The 14,235-nt window shown below is 46.6% G+C and overlaps 1 protein-coding gene across 6 annotated transcripts in view; it reads left to right on the forward strand.

Moving 5' to 3' along the window:
• Positions 1-14,235, forward strand: part of CASZ1 (castor zinc finger 1) — a gene marked incomplete at its 3' end in the record, with an annotated part of 444,050 nt that overhangs the window by 318,071 nt on the left and 111,744 nt on the right. The gene's annotated exons all lie outside the window — the stretch shown is intronic.

Here is a 14,235-nt window from a genome sequence, read left to right on the forward strand (position 1 = left end):
GTTCATCACACCAGGAGATAAAAGCACCAGGAAGTGTTCAGTCTGCATTGTTTTGAAATATTTGGTTCTTGGGTGTGCGTTTGTTCTTTATTAGGCTTGATATGTTCTTGTTCAGGATGTGGCTGAGAGACGGGTCATTAAAACAAAAAAATCCCCTCCCTTTCCCTTTTTTTGCTACTGTTGTTTTTCCTACGAGGTTGGACATTTTAATCTTAAGGGGTAGAAAAGTGATTTTCCCTGCAGTTTCAAGGTATTGTGGGGTGGGAATAATTATTGAGAGTTGGGATGACGTGGTGCCATGTTTTGCAACCTCCCTAGTTCTGCATCCAAGGCCTCGGCCCCCTCTTTGGGAAATTGGCACCCCCTGCTGGCGGGAGCTTATAGCCTTCCATCCAGTAAGTTCTCCCTGATGGAATGGGGCCAATAGGACTCTCTGTTGCTGTGGCAATCGCCCTCTGGCAACTAACGATGAGCTCAGAAGGAAAAAATGGAGTCCTGAGTCAGACCATTTAGCTCCATACCGTATGTGCTGACAGGCAACAGCAATCCAGAGTTTTCAGGCTGGGAGAGACTCCCAGCCCTACCTGGAGATACTGGAGAATGAACTAGGGACCTTCTGCAAGCAAAGCAGGTGTGCTACCTACCCCTGTATTGTGGCCCTTCCCTTGAGACATGGGAACATAGGACTCTGCCTCACACTGAGCCAGACCATTGGTGCATCCAGATCAGTACTGTCTACACTGACTGGCAGCAACTCCCCAGGCTCTCAGGGAAGTGCTTCTCCTTGCCGTACCTGGAGATGCTGAGGGTTGAACCAAGGACATTCTGCATACAAAGAAGATGTTTTACTGCTGAGCCGTGGCCAGCCAAGCTTCTAGACTGTGGTGAGAGTGAGTGACAGCACACATGTGGGGGCCCCAGTAGAAACATACTTGTGCAAGAAGGCCCAAGATGTTGGCTAAACCCTGGAGATTAGGGCCTGGAAGACTGCAGTCTGCATGTGGGTGAGCCCATTTGTTGTGTTCTGAGGTCAAGGGCTTTATCTCTCTTTGAGGGGCCCCTGCCAAGCTCCTCAAGTCATCACAATACAAGCTCTCTCGGTACCCTTTTAGTCATACCTGAAAAGGTGCCAGGCAGGAGTGGCAGAATCGGAAGGATGGTTGGTCCCTGCACCACACTATCATGGCGGCCAAAAGTTTGGGTGCTTCTGCAGAGGTGCAATTTCACACACTTTCTACGGACCCAACTTTACTTTTTTACTCTGCATGGAAGTTCATTTTCTGTTGGGTCATTGGGGTGAATGGCAGGCAATAAATTAGTAATAATAATAAAATGATGGTGATGATGAAATAACGTTCATACCAATGCACAGTGCCCAGATAAAGTTTTCAGATAAAAGCGCCACCATTTCCTTTGGGTGGTGGTCACTTGAGGTTTCCCCCAAAAGTAATGTCATCATTTTTGTACAGAATTCAACTTTCATTCAAAAGTAAGACAAATTTCCAGGCCCTAATGGTGGTGAAGAAGCCATCACCCCCCCCCCCTTGGGCAGTTCTTGTTGGCATCTCAAAAGCCTCAGGTGGGCTCACGTAAGGTTTTTGTTGGTCAGGATTTGGGGCTTCAGTGCGTCACATAAATTATGCAAAGTAAATGCATTTGTTGAACTTACACAAGCTGCAGAATTCATTCTTTGCAGAATTCATCTTCTTGAATGCAGAATTCAGCATTGGCAAGCTGTTGTTATACACACTCCCTCTCTGCCCACATGGAGAATATGCAGCTCTTTCTGAGGGCCTGTTCTTTTTTGGAATCATTCATTCCAGGAGGAACTGGTTCACAACTGATGGTCATCTCTCTCTTGCTAATATTTGGGAGACTTTGGGGAAGTGTTGCTGGATGCTGTAAGACTGGCTGTCTGATCACCTGTGGAGAGTGAGAATCTCCCCTAGGGGACCAGCCGGGTGTTTATATTAAGATATGTCACCGATTAAGCTGGCAGGTTGGCTGTGGTATCCAGTGCATGCTCAAGGGGAGGGGGGAAATAAAGAACTACAAAATGCCAAATCAGTGGCAGAGGACCCTGCTGTTGGAGGGGAAGAATGCTAGAGCAGAGGTGGGTAATCTCAGGCCTTGGGGCAGAATGCAACCCTTTAGGATTCTCTGTCTGACCCCCAGGACTCTCCCTAGGCCTAGGCCTCTCCTAAGGCCACACACTCTTTCCCCTCGGCCACACCCCTCACTGGCTCTGTTTCGTGCCCTCCTTGTCTGCCTTTGCCTGGCTGGTGTTGACTTTGGCCCCACCCACAACCGGCATATGGCCCCTGGGGAGGCTCCTCAATGGGAAAACTGGCTCTTGGGCTGGGGAAAACTAATCCCCTTCCCTCGTGCTTTAGAGCACTTCAGTTCAGGCAAGACACAAAATTTGTCAGAATGGCTGGCAAGGCGTTTGGAACAGTTGCACTTTATAGTATGGTTGCCCCCTTCCCTTGCTGATCAGCGCAGGCTGCTCTGTCCTGGTGTGCTCAGTTGTTGAAGGAAAGTTGGGGGCACTGGGCACAAGGTGTGTCTGTAGTCCGAAAGTGAGGGCCACCTTGGGTTTCTAACCAGAGAGCAGCTAGCAATGTGCCCTCAAGTTCCCATGTGTTGCGGGGCCAGGCTGTTTTGCACAAAGTGTCCCGTCACTGCCAGAGTTACCCCTTGTGAATTTTCAATCACGCACAACATGTAAGAGAAGGTTATGCTGTTCCTGAATTGAAAACGTATAGGATGCCGTGTGATGGTTAGCGACTTGGAGGGCTTTGAAAGATTAGAGTAATTTATGAAGCGGAACACTGTGGCTACTAGCTGTGAAGGCTGTGTTCCTCCTCCATTGTTGGAGGTAGCATGCTTCAAAATACTAGTTGCTGTACACATCAGGTGAGGAGAACTGGTGTTGCACCCGCGACCTGCTTGTAGGCTTCCCATAGGAAGTCTAATCCAGCAGGGATGCTCTTACGGTCTGCTTTCCTGTGCATGCGCCCATGGCCCATCTACGACTCTACCTCCATTTTGCCTCTTCTGTCAGCATTACTGCTGCTGGCAGTGTTTGCTGCTGGCCTACCAGGGGAGTTCCACCAGCATAGGTGTCACAACGGTGTCACACCTTGCAGTGCTTCTGCTAAATCAGAATAGCCCTCAGCTGGCAGATGTTAAATGCCTGATTGTGCCCTAGCATCATGATCCTATGCATCTTTACTGCAGAGTAAGTCCTGTTGAGCTACTCTCAAGGATGCATATAACAGTTGCCTAATTCTGCATTGAACCCAGCTGGTTTTACTTCTGAGTAAACACACAGATGCTAGGGCTGCAAGAAGGGAAACTTTTATATAGGTCACAAATTATGAACCATGTGGAGCAGTGTGCTACCAAAAATGTTTTGGGTCTGGTCATTTTCATTTTGAAAATCTGGGCTTTGAAATCTGGATGTTTGGTGCTGTGCTGTTCCACCAATTTTTAAAAAGAATTTTCTTAGCGTAGGACTCAGAGAAGGCTTTCTGGGGCTGTCAGTAAGCAATAAGCTTACTCCAGGTCATAAGGAAAGAAGCATACGTTAAATTTGCTTTTATAACGTGTATTCTCATTCTCTTGCTTAAAAATAAATTAATTCCTGGAATGATCTATCTTTATTTCCCTTTCTCTCCTCACCCACCTTTACGGGGAAAGCTCAGTACAACATGATGGGATCTAGTTGTGTGTACAAAGAATTCAGATATGAAGCACTGCCAAAATATGAAACACTCTCAGCAAGAAAAAGGTCTAAGATTATATTTGCAAGACAAGGCAAAGGGCTTTACAGGATGCAGTGGCTTGGTTGCTTATAGGGGGGATTCAGATACTCCTCAGTGTTCCTCCTCCAAAGTTAAATGCTACTTCTGCAAAACCAGCCATGGACTTTAGGAATAGAGAGAGGGAGAGGGAGATAGCATAGAGGTGCTTTTCACCTTCCTTCCCTCCCCACACCCTGTTGCTTGAGGGATTTGCACTGCGTTCTGCTGCCAGGCCAAGTTCAAGGTATTGACGCTAACATAGAAGGGTGCTAACGCATGAAGCAGGATACAGCTCAGGACCAGGTTACTCAAGAGACCACCTTAGCTCTTATATACCTGGTAGATCCCTGCAGTTTGCGTGAAAGTTTCTCCTGCAGATCTCGGCAGCCTGCTCCACGGCAATTCGGAGCAGGGCTTTTGGTGTAGCTGCCCTTGTTTTCTGGAACAGCATCCCTTTCGAGATACAACAGGCGCCTGCAGTTGAAGGCATTTCTGCTCCAACAAGGTTTCCCAGCTGGGTGAACGGGTATCTGCCATGGGTGGCTACTTCATATCATTTTTAAATGTACCTGTGTTGTTACTTTCTATGTTGTTTTTAAGCTGTTCTTTTTCCGCTGTTCTTGTTACATATTGTGCATTGCTTTGGGTGTTTGGGTGGAAAGCGATAGATAGATAAATAAATAATACCCCCCCCAAAAAAAAAAACCACAACCCACCAGCATTGCCCACCAGCCCCCTTTTTAGCTACCTTCCCACCATCAGAATCTATTGCATGAGTGACCTTACTAGAACCCACTAAGATCATCTAGGGAAGCTGATAGACTTTAATTTCAAGACTAGAAAGGGAGACTCCTCCGTCACACAAATACATCATCCCAAGGTGCCATGGTGGACTGCAGGAGGCAGGATTACATGGAAACCACCTACGCCCTGGGCTGATCTTGCTCCTCTCCTCTCCTGTTCTTGTGATTTAGATAGAGGTCCTTTCTTGTCCCTTGGAACAGGAAGGCAGCCTGTCGAGATGCAGAAGGGTGGCACACCCAGCGAATTTCCGAAGTGCGGAGAAACTCCCCTTTATGAAAGTAGTGCATCCAGCCTCCTGTCAAGACAACAGGTTTTTGCCTGGGGGATCCAGATGAGTAGTGTTTTCTGTGTTCCTCCTCCAAAGTGGCTGATAAGTTGAATGCTGCTTCTGCGAAACCAGCCGTGGACTTCGGGAATAGAGAAAGAGGAAGGGAGAGAGAAAGAGATAGCAGAGAGGTGCTTTTCACCTTCCCTCCCCATCTCCTGTTGCTTTCCTCTCATTTTCCCTTGAGGGTTGGCTCCACTTTCCCTTTTATTAGAACAGGACCTAATTGAAGCTCAGTTCTGGGAAGCCAAGTTTGAATCATACTGATCCCGGCGTTCTTCAATGAGAAGTGGAACCGAGGGGGAAGGACAGACCTGTCATCTTACGGCACCAGACAGGTTGGCATCTCCCATGGGTGACATCATCACAGCAGTCTGCCAATCAGGATGTGGTCAGGGAGCCATCCACACACTTGTTTCCACTTCGGGAACCCTAAAGTGTACGTCTGGGGTGGGGGCAGCAAATGTGGTTTTATCCAGGTAGAACCCACAGGTCGCTATCCTATTTGGCCACGCACAAACACTCAGGCACGCGCATGCCCCCCGCCCGCCTGCACCCCTCCGGTTCACTGCGGACCGGATCAATTTGGACGTCTTCAGCAATAAAAAATGCCGATGTCGTCCTAATTCACCAGGCCCCGAGATGACAGCAAATTTACATTTTTTAATTAAACTAGCAGCCAGTTTTTATGAGAGGGGGCTGGGTTATGCAAATCAAATGGTTGTGTACGAAAGATTAGGAGAGTTTGGGAATAAATTCCACAAATGCTAATAAAAAAGAGAGAGAGAGAGGGAAAGAATGAGAGGAAGAAAGGAGGGACATTGTTCCATTAGCCCCTTTTAGACTGATTTCCCTGGAGAGAAGTAATGGGGGTTATGGGGGGAGGGAGCTTTCAAAGACAGGTAACATTAATTTTTAGGATTGAAGGCTTTCTAGGATGGAGACCCTTCCCTGAGGAGCATGGCAGTTGGGCAACAAAAGAGGAGGAAACTTATTAGCTGTTCCGTTGGTGCCACTATCCCGCAAAGACCCTACTGAGATTAGGCTCCTGTATGTGTCCACATCAGGGATACCCACTTGCTGGGCAGACTTGAAAGCAAGGAGCTGGACAACACACATGAAGATGCCGAACATTCTGCACGCAGAGCTTGGACTGATGTGCAGCTGCGGTGCGATCTGACACCTCTAGGCTTGTGGAGACATTTTGCACAGCAAGGAAGTGCTGCTTAAAGTAGCTAGGTGCGACCTGAGGCACAATCTTGAGTTATTTAAGCTGCGGCCGCACAGTCAGCATTGATATGCATCAAGCTCCATTCGCTTAATTGGGGATCTCCATAAACCTTAAGAAGGAAACCAGGAGTTTTGCAGAGCTTCGCGAGGACATCCCTGCTCCCAAAATTCTTGCATTTGCAGTGCCTCAATCACAGAATTCTAGAGTTGGAATGGAGCACGAGGATCATTTAGTCCAACCCCCTGCAGTGCAGGAATCTTTCACCCAAAGTGGAACTCAAACCCGCAACCCTGAGATTAAGAATCTCATGCTCTAACCAACTGAACTAAGAAGCCTCGCTGAGGAATTCGCATTACGTATGCAATGCTGCCTTCTTGTTGTAGCTTCTGTTTACACAGTTCTTGCATTGTCCAGAGAGTGCTTAGCAATCTTTCTGTTTCTTATACACCCTTATGAGGTAGGCCCCTGCTGTTCCTACTTTAAAGTTGGGGTACCGAGGCTGAATCTCCTCCCCGCCCCCCAAGACTTCCTAATGGAGCCTGGACTTTGGTGGCTGTAGGTCAGCAAGGAAACATTCAGGACTGGACCTGACATAAGCCAGAGAGTTTCTGCAAAGCTCCCAGCCAGCAAGAAAACTGGGATGTGAGCCAAGCAGGAGCAAGAATTCCCTGAAGGAGCAAGTCAATGTGGGGAGTCGCTGCTGTCCTATGTTGACTGGGAAGCCAAGGCCTTAGTCCCAGGCCACACCCAGCTGGATTCCAGTGACGTGGTTTTCCGGCAGCTGACACCGTGCGCACCACAGTGCAAATGACGCGTCATGATGAATAGCAGTCATAAATGAGGAGTGTAGACAGTTGTTGTTGTTGTTGTTGTTTTGAAAATGCCCCATTTGGGAAGGTCCTTGACTTGGGATGATGGTCCTGATAGGTTCAGAGCTTCCAAGCTTCCTCTTCTCTCCGCAGAGGCATGGTTTTCAGCAGAGTTTGGGAATTGGCCTGGAATGGGTGCCCTGGCACCATGAGCCAAATAGAGGCTGTGTCAGCTGTTGAGAGAAAGAGAGAATTCCCAAGGCTGGGAAGCGGTTTGAGTTTCCAATCCTGAGGCGGTTTCAGGCTCAGGATAAAAGCCAAGCAGCCCTCGCAGGCTTGAGTGAGAGTGAGAGGGTGGAGGGAAGAAAGCATTTGGTGCTGCTGCACAGCATGGGGAATGAGACTAGGTGCAAGGGCACCCCAGACTCAGCTACCCATTCCAGTGCCATCTCAGAAGCATGGGCCTGGGGGGGGGGGAGTGATAATTCACACAAACAAATGTGCTTTCCTTCAAGTGATCGCCCAGGCAAGCAGACTCTTGCAAAAAAATGTTCTGGATTATCAAATCCTGCTCACTAGCAATTCCCAGATGTGAGTGAAAGGTGCACATTTTCATTTCAGTAGTCCTGGGAATGTTGATGCCTCTCCCGTGTACACATGCATACAGCAAAAGGGTACAACAGGGAAATGTCCAAGTGCACATAACTGCCGCATTAATCAAAATGGATTATTCTTTTTTAAAAAAAAAAAAATATTTATTAAGGTTTTTTTAGATATAAAATGCACACATAAAACAATCTTGCTTCTATCACAACAAATTCTTCGCTTCTTTGGACTCCCTCACGTCCCCCTCTCCCATTTACGTCGTTAAAAAAAATTTTCCAAACAAATTATCAACTTGTTTACAGTCTCATGTCCACACATTCAAATATAATCTAGCACTTTTTCCAATAAAATTTTTATATTTTCTTTAATCTCACTTAGCATCAAATTTAAATCTAGTTTAGTGGTGGCCAATTTTTTATAATCTAGCATCCTTCTTAACATTCAAACAAATTACAATGTTTTTGTAGATACATCTTGAATTTCTCCCAGTCTTCCTCCATCTTTTCTTCTCCCAGATCTCAGATTCTGCCAGTCATCTCGGCCAGTTGCATATAGTCCATCAGCTGCATCTGCCACTCTTCCAGTGTGGGTAAATCTTGAGTTTTCCAATTTTTTGCGATGAGAATCCTTGCTGCCGTTGTTGCATACATGAAAAATGTTCGATCCTTCTTTAACACCCTCTGGCCGACAATACCCAGAAGGAAGGCCTCTGGTTTCTTAGTGAAGGTATACTTAAATACCTTTTTCAACTCATTATATATCATTTCCCAGAAGGCCTTCACCTTAGGGCATGTCCACCAGAGGTGAAAGAATGTTCCTTCATTTTCTTTACATTTCCAACATTTACTGTCAGACGAATGGTATATTTTGGCAAGTTTAACTGGGGTCATGTACCATCTATATATCATTTTCATAACATTTTCCTTCAGAGCATTACATGCAGTGAAGTTCAGCCCAGTGGTCCACAACCTTTCCCAGTCCTCAAACATAATGTTATGCCCAATGTCCTGTGCCCATTTTATCATAGCCGATTTAACCATTTCGTCTTGTGTATTCCATTTTAGCAGCAAGTTATACATTCTAGATAGTACCTTGGTCTTTGGTTCTAACAACAAAAATGGATTATTCTGGGGGCATTGGACACCTGAAGGTTAGTGGTGTTATCGAAAAAAGTGTGAGCTCTCCTGCGAAAAAGATGCACCCTTTTTTTTTTTTTTTTTTTTGGATCTTGTGGACATGGGAAAGAGCAGAGAGGTATCCAGCACACAGGGGTTTCTTTCCACCTCCTCTTGTGGTCAGAGGTGTGGTTGCATTGGGCGAGATCTTGTTGGAAAGGGTCTGTCTGTATTGTAGATTTAATATAATTGTAGAGTTAGAAGAGACCCCAAGGGTCATCTAGTCCAACCCACTGCAATGCAGGAATCTCAACATGTGCTTCCCCATCTGGTCTGAAACCATACCGGACCCTGCTTAGCTTTGCAAATGTGCTAGCAGTTTTATTGCTACACCATCAGGTCTTACCTTTCTCTTCTTGGAAATGGTTTGGGAGTCTGTTGAACATAGATTTGCTCCAACTGTTGCAAATTTCCATTTGGTCTTACTACCTTTTCCAGGTATGCATCTTAACACCCAGTTCACGGTGTGAGAGTTTGAAGGCATCACTACTGAGCAATCATATAAAGCATTGGGAGCAGGGTGTCCTTTGTCCTTAAATAGGCCTCAGATGTCCTTTGCCTTTTTCCTGCCGTTTCTAAAAGAGTGGGGAGAAACTTTACTCTCTTGTTTACTACTTGTTTAGAAAAGAGGAGCGCCATAGCACTTCTGCAAGAAAGTCGTCTGCCTCTAAATAAATTTAATTAAACAAAGTTTCAAGAAATACTGGTGATAGAAGAAGTAGGGTGTTGCTCATTGCTGGTGATGATACATGCGCTGGCCAATAGGGACCCACAGCACCATCCCAGGCACGTTCCATAAACATTTGCAATGGATGTGATGTCTGGTGGCCATAAGAGGGAACAGCACTTTCCCTCTGTCAGATCCTGTGATTTGAGTGTTGAGGAAATCCAATATCCCCACCACTGGAAGCACTGACTTGAATTAAGCTCTAGATCCCTATGCAACAAATGAGTGGCAACCGTGCATATATTGCTCTGTAAACTGATATCCTAGAAAGGCCCAGAGCAGTTTACCGCAGGTGAAGCTTTTTGCAGGCTAACAGCTGACTTCCTCAAACACAGGTGGACCAAGAAGGTATTTGAGATGCAGCACAGAGCACCTCTCCTCCTGGAATCTGTGCTGTTGCTTAGAACAGTTTCCAGTTGCAAAGTGCTTGACACATCCTTGAGAGCAAGGTCGATGTTGTCCCCATTTTATGGCTGGAGACCTAAAGCTGAAAGACAAGTGATTCAGGAATATAGGAAGCTGCCTTATACTGAGTCAGGCTATTGGTCCATCTAGCTCAGTATTGTCTAAACTGACTGACAGCAGCTCTCCAGGGTTTCAGGCAAGAAACATTCCCAGTCCTACCTGGAGATATTGCAAATTGAACCCGGGACCTTCTGAATGCAAAGCAGATGCTCTGCCACTGAGCTACAGCTCTTCCATTTGCTTGGAGGCTCTTGCAGCATGGTATCATGCATATTCGGCATAAATGATGTTCGCAATAGTTGTTTTTCATTAGGCACCTTGTGTATATATTGGTAGTAATAGTGACTGTTGCTACTACTTCTTACGACACTAGAATCAAGTGCTAACTAGCATTTATAAACCAGTCTGCTGCAGATTACCATTTTTTGCCAACTATGAACATCACCTCTTGCCCAACATGTTTCCGTGGAGTCAGTTCACACATCAGTGTGCAATAAAGCGCATTGAAAATTAAAGCAGTGTGTGCATGAATGCGAGTTGGCCCTGGATTCTTTCCAGATCACACCCAGGCTACCAATACTTGGAGCATGCTGGGTGCCATCAGGTTTACCAGTGCTAGTTGCTCCCCCCACCCTGACTTCTCTGTCTCCTCACCTCCCGTATTGGCACCTTTTGCCACTTTTGAAACAGGTAGGATCCGGATCTGGAACTTGGCAGGTGCCTGGGGGCTCTCTGGAGGACAACGGTTTGTGATGTCACCTGTTTGCTTTATTCATCTTCTTTCTCCCCCACCCCACCCGCCGCTCTCTTGTTTGTTTTGCTTTGTTTTTGCAAGAACATTTTGTGCCGGCAGATGTGCCAGCTAGCCAAGTTCTGAGAGAGGGTGACTGACGGAGGGTGTTCCAAACTGGTTTTGGCCTCTGTTCTCTCGGGATGGAGGTGGGTAGGTGGACAACAGGAAGATGCCCCCTACTTTGGTTGTGCTATGATACAAGATCACCCCTGCAGACAATAGTAATGCACAAATATAGTTTAATTACTCTCAGAACAACCAATAAACTGGAATGTTGTGCAGATGGCCCCGTATAAATCCACCGCCGATACACTCTTATTGGGTTGGCGTCATGTTGCAGAAGACACCTGCAGAAAACTCCTCACCAGTCTGGAGGAGCACTCTTACTGCCCTCAAGAGTTGTCCCAGAGGCAGGACTAAAACAAACTGAAACCAACATGGGGGCTGCGTATTGCGTGGTAACACTGTCCTGGCGGAGATGTTCATACACTCCCAAGAACAGCTTCCACAATGGTGTCTTGAACAGTGCGTGATCTGCGTCATAGGCAGAGAATGTCCACAATTCAAAATGGCCGCCACTTGAGGGCCAGAAGATGCCCAGAGGCCCTTTCACCGTGGTCTCCAAGCCAGCCCACCGCTATGGCTTCTCTGAGCTTTGGTGGGTCATCTTATCTCCCCACCCTTCCTGCATCCGTTTCTCCTTCTCATTCCCCCCCCCCCCCGCCCAAAGACAAGAGCTGCATCCTCTTAGGGAGACGCAGTTTGTTTTGCCAGGGTGACCTGTTTAATCATCTCATTTTCTGGTGGCCGTTTATTCCTTGTTACCACGGTTACGGCCCCATTAAGGGGAGAAGCAATAAGGCAGTGAGTCAAACAGGTAATAAAAACATTAAAGCCATGTGCGTATCGGCAGGGAGGGCAGAGGGGGCGCAGCGAGACGCAACTGGCCCTTGCCAGGGAGGCAGTCAGGTCGGTGCTGGGGTGGGCAGAGGGAGGAGAGCAGGGAGGAATTGCAGGGTGACTTCTCCAGACTCAAGGGGAATGTGGTTTTTGTTTGTTGGTTTCTTGGTTTTTTAAAGCCACCGTTGCAGTGTTTTGTCTATGAAAGCCAGTTCCCAAGGTTATGCCCTCCGTAAAGTGACCAAGCCACGGAGATCAGCAACACAGGAAACTTGCCTAACACCAGATCAGATCCTTGGTCCATCTAGCTCAGTATCGCATACACTGGCAGGCAGGAGTCTCTCCCAGCCCTATCTGGAGATGCCATCGGGGATGGAACGGTGGGTAGAGGGTGGTATAAAATTATTATTATTGTCCTCATCAACAATAACAATATCCTGGGACCTTCTACATGCAAAGCAGATGCTTGACCACCTCATTGTAATGGTACTTCTCAATGGGGATGGTTGGGGCTATAAGGAATCAGGAGCAGCGTTGGCTCTCAATAGCTCCCATACAGTTGCATGGAACAAAGTTAAGTTGACTGCTGTCTGGAACGCAGGCTGAGATTTGCCTGGGCATCATGGGCACTGAATGAAGCCCCCTGCTGCTGAGTTTTCCTCCTTTCCTTACTCCCATAGAAGTGAATGGGTGCCGTTCATGTCTCTGGGGGAAACAGACCTCAGCACTGGGGAACATTGCTCTCACTGGGGAAAATGAGGGTCTCAGCCAACTAAGTCCTACTCTGAATAGGCTCACTGATGGAGAAAACTAATTTAGATCTGTGTTTCTTTGAGGTGGGGGTCAGAATACAATTTCTTGCCTTGTTTAGTAGCTGTTGCCTGCTAAACAGCTGGGGATGGCATAGAAGATGGGGAGGGACCATCCGCATTTGTCCATACTATGGGGAATGCTTTGGGTGGGGGTCGGGGTATCCATTGCATAGCGATTTATAAACAATGAAGATTGTCTGAGTTACGCCTCACCTTGCTTTATATCTGTAAAATGGGGAGAATGGCACCAGCCTTTGTCCTCCCAGGGTTGACTTGAGGATAAGTTAATTAAAAGATTGTGCAATGCTTGGATGCTTTGCTAATTGTGAGGGGGAGGGGGAGAGAATGAGGGAGGGATAAGTATCTTAGTCAAACACACAAGAGCATCCGTCCAAGGACACGAGTCTCTTGTAAGCTATGGAGTCGTCTTAACATGGCACTTAGCGTTTCTGGATTTCATCTTCTATACAGAGCTGCGTTTCCAAAATCCAAGGCTTGCCTCCCTGCGGAAACAATGGGAAGGAAAAAAATTGAGAGGGTAACTGGGTTGGTATGTTGCTGCAAAAAACAACTAAGGGCCTTGTGATACCTTCAAGCTTAACAGTGTCTTTGCCGTCCAATCTTTTGTAGGTTAGAACCCACTTTATCCGCAGAGTAAGACGACCATTAACTCAAAATGAACAGATGAGTTAATTTTTCTGTCTCCACCCATGTCCTGTTAGGCGGTTTGGGTTTTTAAATATATATATATTGTATTTAAAAAATCGTTGCTGTTCTTTTGAGCTTTGTAGCTGCTTCCACCCCCCACCTCGACTTCTTGTTTTATCAGAAAACAAATTTGCGGTGAGTCCTGAGAAAAGGAGTCAGAGTGCTAAGCAAATATTCAGCGTGTAAATGAGCACTGCGACCTTGAGAGGAGGCAGCTGGAGGAGGGGCAGATAGGCAGGAAAGAGGAAAACTTGGAAATTTTTGAAAACGGAAAACACGTTTGCAGTGGAGTGTTGGGCAACTCACAGAAGAGTTGGAAGGGGTACGAGAGTTGGTAGAGTTGGAAGGGGCATGAGGGTCATCTAGTCCAACCCCCCCCCCTCGGGCAATGCAGGAATCTTTCCCCCGACATGGGGCTCAAACCCACAACCCACCCAGTTCAGATCCTCACTTTGTAGCAACTGCGTTGTATTGATTTATTTCTAAGGGCATTCCCTTCCTGCCATGATTAATATAGGCTCCTTTCCCCCTACCCTCATTGATCCGCCATTGATTCCTGAGACATCCCTCTGAGGTCAAGCCACAACTGAACATGTTTCACAGACTCAAAAACTGAGGCTGGATTTTGTCCACCCACCCACCCAATGTAGTTATGTGTCATTACAGAATACAGGTATAAGGAAAATACCCTTCAGTGTTTTCCTCACTTGAGAATCCCCTTCGCCATGGAAAACTAGAGAGCCAGGAACTGGACTATATCTTAGTCTTCTTTCTCTTTTAATTTTCTTTACGCAGGGTTTTTGTTTGTTTGTTTTGTTTTTTTTAAATGTAATCTCCTGAAATAGCAGCCTGAGCAGTCTCTGCCATGTGATTTATCTGCCCATGTTGATCAGCTATAACGCAGGGCCTGGGATACTCAAGCCCAAGTCCAATTTTTTATTCAACACAGCAGGGTTGTTGTTCTTTTGTGATGCTAATAAAAGCAAGTTTCTGAAGCTCGCTGGTTGCTTTTTTTCAGTTGCAATTTGCTATGCTGGGTTGCTGTTTTAATAATCTGCCTCTGTCCCACAGTTC

This window comes from Podarcis erhardii (assembly GCF_964252035.2).
Source record: "Podarcis erhardii genome assembly, chromosome: 7".
In the NCBI taxonomy this organism is placed as follows: Eukaryota; Metazoa; Chordata; class Lepidosauria; order Squamata; family Lacertidae; genus Podarcis; species Podarcis erhardii.